Source organism: Cebus imitator, unplaced genomic scaffold (assembly GCF_001604975.1).
Source record: "Cebus imitator isolate Cc_AM_T3 unplaced genomic scaffold, Cebus_imitator-1.0 Scaffold573, whole genome shotgun sequence".
Classification (NCBI taxonomy): Eukaryota; Metazoa; Chordata; class Mammalia; order Primates; family Cebidae; genus Cebus; species Cebus imitator.
In genome coordinates, this window is record NW_016107888.1 from 96,804 (window position 1) to 106,818 (window position 10,015).

At 44.2% G+C, this 10,015-nt stretch overlaps 2 non-coding genes across 2 annotated transcripts; both read left to right on the plus strand.

Annotated features, from left to right (window-relative positions):
• Positions 1-1,612: 1,612 nt before the first annotated feature.
• LOC119469106 lies at positions 1,613-1,719 on the plus strand. The gene has a single exon (XR_005197926.1). It is a non-coding gene; the product is annotated as a U6 spliceosomal RNA (small nuclear RNA).
• A 2,160-nt stretch (positions 1,720-3,879) lies between these two features.
• On the plus strand, positions 3,880-3,985 carry LOC119469107. The gene has a single exon (XR_005197927.1). It is a non-coding gene; the product is annotated as a U6 spliceosomal RNA (small nuclear RNA).
• The last annotated feature ends 6,030 nt before the right edge of the window (positions 3,986-10,015 follow it).

A 10,015-nucleotide genomic window follows, 5' to 3' on the forward strand; every position in this document is an offset into this window, starting at 1 on the left:
AACTCCCGACCTCAGGTGATTCACCCACCTCGGCCTCCCAAAGTGCTAGAATTACAGGCGTGAGCCACCATGCCTGGCCTGGCTTTATTCTTTCAGTCCAGCTTTTTCCCCAGAGAGGGGATCGTGGCTTTTGGTATCTCTCGTGTCTCATGGACTTAGCTTCACTATTGAAGGAGGCCTGGTGTCTTCCCTCAATTCCAGTCTCAAAAATCCTGGGGCTGAGTGTGATGGTTTTTGCTTGTAATCCCAGAGCTTTGGGGGATCGAGGTGAGAGGACTGCCCGAGCCCAGGAGTCCAAGGCTACAGTGAGCTGGGATCGTGGCACTGCATTCCAGCCTGGGTGACAGAGTGAGTCCCTGTCTCAAAAACAAAACAGAACAGAAACAAAAGCAAACTCACCTAAATAATATTATTGCAGAACTGAAAAAAAGACCAAAAATCTAGTGTAAGTATACAATAACATAATTGAATGTGAACTTTTTCTGTTTTATATAAATTATGTTTAAAGCTAATAAAGGGGAAGGTGAAATGTAGAAAATTATAAAGAATTTAAGAAAATAAATCAGGAACTTAAAGATATAACAAACCAATACATTAAAATAAATATCATTATATATGCAATTTATAATATACAAGAGTGTGTGTAATTAGTCTTTCTTTTATATTTACAGAAATAGCTGAATGGCACCCAAAGAGCAAATTTCTCTGTGTTCGAGAGGAAGAAAGTTATCATAAGGAGAAATTATAATAACTTTGAGCACTGTCTTCTAAGTAGCCAAGGTTTCTTGATCACAAACCCAGCTGGCATTTACAGATAGCTGTGAAAGACTAGATCAGGCCTTGGCAACTGGGGGCAATATGGCTCTTAGAAGGAACTGAAGGATATAGTTCAAGGCTTAAACAGCCCTGCTCAAAGTTGCCTCTTAAAAGCAGTCAAAACTGAGGCCCCATCATTTGAGGTCTGGCCAAATGGCCTTGCTGCCTCACCGCCTCACCGCCTCACCTGTCTCTCTACCTCCCCGTATCTACTTGTAGTTTCTATCTACTTTGTAGGGTCGTGGTAATAATAATCAAAGTATCTAGCCACATGCCCTAAGTAGGTACCTAATAAATACTGCTTTATTTTCTTTCTTCTATGGCTCTACACATCGTTTTCTTTTTTTTTTTAAGACAGGGTTTCACTATGTTGGTCAGGCTGGTCTTGAATTCCCGACCCAGGTGATCCGCCTGCCTCGGCCTCCAAAGTGCTTGGATTACAGCTGTGAGCCACCACGCCTGGCCTACATATCGTTTTTTTTAAAAATCATGAGCACAGCCGGGTGAGTTGGCTCACACTTGTACCCAGCACTTTGGGAAACTGAGGAGAGCAGATCACGAGGTCAGGAGTTCAAGACCAGCCTGGCCAACATAGTGCAATCCCGTCTCTATTAAAAATACAAAAATTAGCCTGGCATGGTGGCACACACCTGTAGCCCTAGCTACTCAGGAGGCTGAGGCAGGAGAATCACTTAAACCCAAGAGGTGGAGGTGGTGGTGAGCTGAGATCAAGCCACTGCACTTTAGCCCAAGCAACAGAGTGAGACTCCATCTCAAAAAAAAAAAAAAAAAAAAAGTGCTCGCTTTGGCAGCACATATGCTAAAACTGGAATGATACAGAGAAGATTAGCATGGCCCCTGCTCAAGGATGACATGCAAATTCGTGAAGCGTTCCATATTTTTTGATGAGTTTGTGTCCTTTGTAGGGACATGGATGAACCTGGAAACCATCATTTTCAGCAAACTGACAGAAGAGCAGAAGATCAAACACTGCATGTTCTCACTCATAGGCGGGTGTTGAACAATGAGAACACATGGACACAGGGAGAGGAGCACTACACACTGGGGTCAGTAGGGGGGAAATAGGGGAGGGACGGTGGGGGGTGGGGAGCTGGGGAGAGATAGCAAGGGGAGAGATGCCAGATGTAGGTGATGGGGAGGAAGGCAGCAAATCACACTGCCACGTGTGTACCTATGCAACAGTCTTGCATGTTCTTCACATGTACCCCAAAACCTAAAATGCAATAAAATAAATAAATGGGAAAAAAAAAATCATGAGCACACAAACAAGGTTGCCATAGACATTTCATTGTAAGAGCCGGCTACGTGGCTCAAATATTGGCTGTGGTACCCTCTGATTTGTTTAAACAGGATCCCATAGTGATTCTCAATTTGAACTGAGCAAGCGCAATTTGAAATGTATCTTAGTATTCTAAATGCTTTCCTGGCCCATAAAGAATCAGGCAGGCTACAGCATATTTGGATAAAGATTCACATCTAACCCATGAACATATATAAAATGCTTATATTAGTTTTCTTGTATTACACAGGCACAGGGACAAAATTATAGTGTATGGTATGCCAAAGGCTCAAAATAGCAGGACAGTTATTTAAATTGCAGCTTAGAATTCCTCAAATCACTACCTTTTCCTAAGAAGTCCATATCCTCATGACATTGTAAGCCCAATAAAGAAAGGAGGAAATACAGTATCTATCATCTGAATGTGCAGACCCCCTTCGTATGGCAGAGCATTTGTAACTAGCCACGTGGCTTTGGGCAAACCACTTGATGTCTTCAATTTGAAAAACATTTGCATACCTACCTCATGCAAGGCTTTGAGATGGACTTCTGGGGGATGACTCAGACATGCTTTTAAAAAGAAGAGCCTGCTGGGTACGGACTTCAATAGAGTTAAGTACAGAATCTGCAATAGTTCTAGAAGCAGAATGGTATATTTGGGAATGGGAATAAGCAAGTGGTCTGATTTGGTTGAAATATATGGGGTGTGCAGAGAGTGCAGGGGGCTAAGGTTGTTAGGGGGCTATTTATTGGGAGAGGTCATCAGACGGGGAGACATCACAGATTTGGAGCCTAGGTGATTTGGAAAATGGGTTGCCTTTTTTTGTTTTTTTGAGATGGAGTCACCCAGGCTGGAGTGCAGCAGCACAGTCTCGGCTCACTGCAACCCCTGCCTCTGGATTCAAGTGATTCTCCTGCCTCAGCCTCCCAAGTAGCTGGGATTACAGGTGCCCACCACCATGCCTGGCTAATTTTTGTATTTGTAGTAGAGATGGGCTTTCACCATGTTGGCTAGGCTGGTCTTGAACTCCTGACCTCGGGTGATCTGCCCACCTCAGTCTCCCAAATTACTGAGATTACAGGCATGAGCCACCACTCCTGGTTTTAAATGTACTAAAGATCCTAGGTTTTAAGATCCTAGTTGGACATTCAGCTGGAGTGTCCAAAAGGTAGCTGCAATGTGGGATTGGATCGTGGGAGTGTTTCAGAGGGTGGACATACAGATCTGAGAGCTGCCGAAAATGAACGTTGAACCTGATTAGGTCTACTCAAAGAGGATGTAGGTTCAGTTAATGCAATCGTGACATCCAAATAATGGTAGGCTTAAACCAGACAGAGGGTATTTTTTTTTTCTCTTTCACATAATTCAAGAGTAAGCAGTCTAGGGTTGGCATGGTGGCATTGGGATGTCAGAGGCTCAAGTTCCTATCTTTTTGCCCCACCAAACCCAGGGTCATGCCTTTGCTCACATTTTCCAAGATGGCTTAACACTACTGTATCTGTACTTCCAGCCAGTGGGAAGGAGAAAACGAGTTAAAGGTATGACCTGGAAGTACTGTAGAACTAGAACCCTGGTCTTTAGCTAAACTCATGCTAAACCCAAAATAAAGGTTACATTTCCAGTCTCCCTTAAAATGGCCAGAGGCGAGCCAAATACGTATGAGCAACTTTTAGATGCATTCTACAAACATCTTTTGAATAGCACTATGTCCTTCCATACTGAGTCACAGAGAACAGTGCTGTGAAAGCCAAAGGCAAGGAGAGCGCTCACATCAGCAGCACATTTACTAAAATTGGAACCACACAGGAAGATGAGCATGGCCCCTGTGCAGGGATGACATGCAAATTCATGAAGTGTTGCATATTTTTTAAAGAAAGACCGGGCCCAATGGCTCATGCCTATAATCCCAGCTCTTCGGAAGGCTGAGGTGGGAGGATAGCTTGAGCCCAGGAGTTCAAGACCAGCCTGGGCAACACAGCAAGACATCATCGCTATAAAAAAAAAAATTTTTTTTTTGGCTGGGCATGGTGGCTCACGCCTGTAATCCCAGCACTTTGGGAGGCCAAGGCGGGTGGATCAGGAGGTCAAGAGATCGAGACCATCCTGGCCAACATAGTGAAACCTCGTCTACTAAAAATACAAAAATCAGCCAGGCGTGGTGGCGTGTGCCTGTAGTCCCAGCTACTCAGGAGGCTGAGGCAGGAGATTTGCTTGAACCCGGGAGGCGGAGATTGCAGTGAGCTGAGATCATGCCACTAAACTCCAGCCTGGCCTACCCCAAGCTTGGGAAGTGTGCTCGTGCCTGCATTGCCAAGGGGCTCAGGCTGTGCCAGCCAAAGGCCAAGGCCAAGGATGAAACCAAGGCCCAGGCTGCAGCTCCAGCTTCCGTTCCAGCTCAGGCTCCCAAAGGTGCCCTACAAAGGCTTCAGAGTACTTATCACCATCTGCCAACATGAAGACAGAAGGGCTGGTGTGACCCCCACCCCCCGAGCTGCCATCCACATGGTGCTGGGGTTCTCCTGTGCTATTTGTACAAATAAACCTGAGGCAGAAAAAGAAAAAGAAGAGTAAGCTAGATCAGAGGGAATTTCATAGATTGAGATTTAGAAATCCAGCCACTTTAAATAATGGTAGAATCTAACATGTGAGTTTGTTTATATTATCTCTTAAACCCCTTCCAACTCTAAAACTCTATGAGAAATATGAGTCAGTGAATACTGCACTTACAGCCAATCCAAGTGGCTGACAGTGTGACCCCAATAAATCCTTGTTACATGTGAAATCCTACCAAGTCCAAGTCTATCCCCGTAGACTTGGACTATTTTAGGAATTTCTGCATGTGCTCAATGATGAGGATAATCAATCACTATTGGACCTCTATGTCTTTCAAAAACATTTTTTTTATTGAGACAGGATCTCACTCTGTTACTCATGCTGGAGTGCAGTGATGCCATTATAGCTCACTGCAGCCTCAAACTCCTGGGCTCAAGCAATTCTCCAGCTTCAGCCTCCTAAATAGGTGAGACTACAGACATGAGCCAGATGCCCAGCTAATTTCTAAATTTTTTGTAGATTTAGAGGGGGGGTACTTACTATGTTGCCCAAGCTGGTCTTGAACTCCTGGCCTCAGGGGATCCTCCTGCCTCAGCTTCTCAAAGTGCTGGGAACAGCCGGGTGTGGTGGTTCATACCTGTAATTCCAGCACTTTGGGAGGTCAAGGTGTGTGGATCCCTTCAGCCCAGCAGTTTGAGACCAACCTGGGCAACATGGATTCCATCTGTACAAAAATTAGCCAAGCATGGTAGCCCATGCCTGTAGTCCCAGCTACTCAGGAGGTTGAGGGAAGAGGATCGCTTGAGCCCAGGAGGTAGAGGTTGCAGTGAGTCATGACTGTGCCACTGGACTCCAGACTGGGACAGAGCAAGGCTCTATCTCTAAATAAATAAATAATAAAACAAAGTGCTAGAATTACGGGCATGAGCTACCATGCCCAGCAAAATTTTTAATAGAAATTCTACTCACACCAGTATTTGAGAGTGGGCTGTGGAAGTTACGTAAGATCAGAGTCTGTGTCACATAAAAGCAAATGTATGACTAAGAAGGAAAAAAAAATCTTTGCTCCACACATATCCATGTGATAGAGGTTCATCCTCACTTCCCCCTTTCCCCTCCCTCAGCCAATTTGCAATTAAAAAAAGAAGGTAAAATGATGATGTCTTGGAACAAATTACTTTGTTTGAAAGATAGAACCACAGGTTGGTGTTTATGGGAGGACTCAGACCTGGCACACTTCTATGAAGCAGAGAGGACGCTTGTTAGGAACTTGTGATCATAATTGAACCAGGCAGGGGAGCCTGGGCCCCTGAACTCTGTCTCTTTATACTGCGTTTTGAAAGCAGAGCTTGGCTCTCTAATTGCCCCATATGCTGGTTTTATTTGGTGGCTCAGCTGGGTGGAGTGAACTCTGGGAAGAGACGCATTCATTTTCAGTTACCTCACCAGATTGCTAATTTTCACTCTGAAGGCATAAATCACCATAATTACTGTAATCCCAAGACGAAGGGGCTGCTTTTCTGGCACAAGGGCAGCAGCTATGGACACCGCCAATGCGGTCCTACCTGAGAGCTGGGGAAAGAGCTGCAGATGGCTGGCTCTGCCGGGACACTGAGATTTGGGATCGAGGGGGTGCTGGGAAGCCATTCTCCTTTACCTGGGAGAAATGGAATTCCTGGAGGAGCCGCTTCTTCTGTGTTAGTGGCAAGCCTGCGGCTTCAGACAGAGCTTTGGCCCTGGGCTTGCTGCGCAGCCCACACTGCACAGCTGTGGACATGCTTGACTTGCGAACAGAACGTCAACAGAACGTCAGAACTTCAGTTCCTCTTCTCTCATTTTTTCCCATCAACTCATTCCTTGTTTTGGTTTGCTTTTTGTTTTTGCATTTCTCCTGAGGAAATCCTTATAAATTCCTGAATAAATTACCTCAAACAGAAACCAGAGGCTACAAAAATCCCTGGTCCCCTGGAGCAGAGGGTAAATATCATTAGAGGGGGGAGAAAAAAAGCGCAGTGTAACTTGTCACTTTGTCATTCATACTTATAATCTTGATTAAAATGGTTTTCTTTTTTTTTTTAAATGGGGTCTCACTCTGTCACCCTGGCTGGGGTGCAACGACCTCCGCCCCTTGGGTTCAAGCAATTCTCCTTCCTCAGCCTCCTGAGTAGCTGGAATTAAAAGAGCGTGCCACCATGCCCAGCTGATTTTTGTATTTTTAGTGCAGATGAGCTTTCACCATGTTGGTCAGGCTGATTTCGAAGTCCTGACCTCATGATCTGTCCGCCTCAGCCTCCCAAAGTGCTGGAATTACAGGCGTGAACCACTGCGCCCAGCCCATTTCCTTTTTATTTTATTTTTATTTTTATTTTTTTAAATATTCACCTGGGTGCAGGTGGGCTAAGGCCGAAAAAGGTGTTAGCCTATTTTTAAAAAAATAGAGAGAGGGCCTCGCTATATTGTCCAGGCTGGTCTCCAACTTCTGGCCTCAAGCAATCCTCCCACTTTGGCCTCCAAAAGTTCTGGGATTGCAGGTGTGAGCCACTATACCCGGCCAATGTTTTTTATTTGTTTGGTTTTTGGTTTTTGGTTTTTTTGTGACAGAGTCTCCTGTCACCCAGGCTGGAGTGCAGTGGTGTGATCTTGGCTCACTGCAAACTCCACCTCTCAGGTTCAAGCAATTCTCCTGCCTCAGCCTCCTGAGGAGCTGGGATTACAGGTGCCTGCCATCACGTCCAGCTAATTTTTGTATTTTTTAAGTAGAGATGTGGTTTCACCATGTTGGCCAGATTGGTCTCGAACTCCTGACCTCGGGTGATCTGCCCACTTCGGTCTCCCAAAGTGCTGAGATTACAGGTGTGAGCCACTGTGCCCAGCCCAGTGTTTTTCTTTTTAAATAAAATCAACCTAAACTAAGTCTAAGAAATACCAACTAGATCCTAAATCAAGGTCACTTAAAAGATGAAGAACTGATAAATAAATAAGAAAAAATTCCTTACCATTCCCACAGAAGATGAAGAGGCCGAGATGAAGGGATAACATTTTTCTGACAAGTTCACATCATAACAGTGTCTGGGTACCTGGCTTTGTGCTTGCTTTTGCTCAACATGTTAAAGACTCTTAACACAAGAGAAAAATAATAATAAAATAAATAAAAATTTTTAAAAAATGCAAGAGAAAGGGGAAACTTGATTATACCAAAAAAGAAAAAAAAATCTGCTTAGGAGGAGCATTTTTTTGCCTAATACTGTAAAGGCTTGGAGAATTTAGAACGTAAAGCATCTGTTATTGCCGATGGCAGGTTGATGACCTAAGAAGAGAGGGAATTGTAGGCCAGGAATGTTTTGGGCAAAATGGAGACCGTGCGTGGGCACTGGAAAATAAGGCAGACAAATAACAGGTTGCAACAGGATAAACTGCCTTATGAAGTGGCCTTGCCCGGCAACCCCAACCTGCCTGCCCTCAGATGACGGGGAACAGATCAGTTTTGTTTTTTTGTTTGTTTTTTTCTGTCTTCCAGTCATCTGCCCTCATGTTTAGGCAGCAGAGAGACCTAAGTTATAAACACAGCTCTGCCAGGAGCTCTCTTGGCTGAGCACGGCATTTAGAGTATTCTAGTTCTTCCTTGATGTTTTTCACTTTTTTTTTGAGACGGAGTCTCGCTCTGTTGCTCAGGCTGGAGTGCAGAGGCACGATCTTGGCTCACTGCAACCTCTGCTTCCTGGGTTCAAGTGATTCTCTTGCCTCCACCACCCGAACAGGTGGTACTACAGGCATGGCTACCACACCCAGCTAATTTTAGTCAAGACGGGGTTTTACCATGTTAGCCAGGCTGGTCTCCAACTCCTGATCTCTGGTGATCTGCCTGCCTCAGCCTCCCAAAGTGCTGGGATTACAGGTGTGAGCCACCCTGCCCGGCCTAATAATGAAAATTAATTATAACTGATATTATATTGAAAAATATTCTATCCAAAGGACAGTTAGGATACATTTACTTTTGCGCTGAGTTCGATTCACAGTCTCTTACGGGGAGGAAGATAGAAGGATTCCATGTGCATCTGTGTTTGGGCTGTCAAGTTATCTGTATCTACATAATTATTTGTTTTCCTTTGGCTTCAGAGAAATTTTTGGTGTTACAAGAAATATGTATATCGTGTAAAAACTGTCACTTCTTAAAATGTGTAGTTAATGGCACATGTAAATAAAATGTAATGTTTTGCTGTTAATATTTACTATTGATATATATGTTCAATAATTCCCAAACAATTCTAATATTTAGTATGAATTAATTCTAGTATTTATTGCTGCTACTGCTACTATATGTTATGGTTCCATAGCCCATTTTCTGACAGAGCTTTAAAAACAAAACAAACTCCAGTCCGGGCATGGTGGCTCACACCTGTAATCCCAGCACTTTGGGAGGCTGAGGCGGAGGGATCACCTGAGGTTGGGAGTTCGAGACCAGCCTGGGCAACATGGAGAAACCCTGTCTCTACTAAAAATACAAAATTAGCTGGGCAAAGGGGTACATGCCTGTAATCCCAGCTACTTGGGAGGCTGAGGCAGGAGAATTGCTTGAACCCAGGAGGTGGAGGTTGTGGTGAGCCAAGATCACGCCATTGCACTCCAGCTTGGGAAACAAGAGCGGAACTCCATCTAAAAAAGAAAAACAAACAAACCTCCCTATCTGTTCCTCCTTCCAGTTAAATATTGGAGGAAAGCAGAATAGAAATATGATTTTTTAAAGGCAAAGAAGCACAGAGAATCAACATCAAATAGAATAAGTCCTTGACATTGTAACTCCAAGCTGGCAAGTTGAGCACATTAGATCAAGTGCAGAGTTTTCCATTCTATTCATGGGGAGAAAGAGGAAGCGAGAGGGGAGGAGTGGGAAGAACTCAGAGGTTACAGAACTGATTCCTAAGGAACCTGGATACACAGAGCTCCTGCAGGCAGTGAGAGCAGTTGCTAGGGTTTTCCCTACCTGTCATTTTTCAGTCCAGGGTGAGATGTTGAAGAAACAAGAGTCCAAAGGTGCATTACTGTAAAAAATGTTGCCAAAGTGAAAAGCAGGAGTCTGATTTCCTCCTTTTGATTGATTGCAGAGCCATTTGATTTAGGGTGCTTCTGTTTCCTTATTCATCACACAGAGCACTGGGGTGTGGGGAAAATCTCCATCCCACATTGGGGTTGCCACAAAGGAAAAGAGGACTTGGAGCAGAAGTTGGGAGACCTGAGCTTATGATCTTGGATTTACAGCACAGCTGATATTTGGGAGAATAAGGTTTGTTGTTTTTGTTGTTGTTGTTTTTTCCTTTTATATATATATATATATATATATATATATA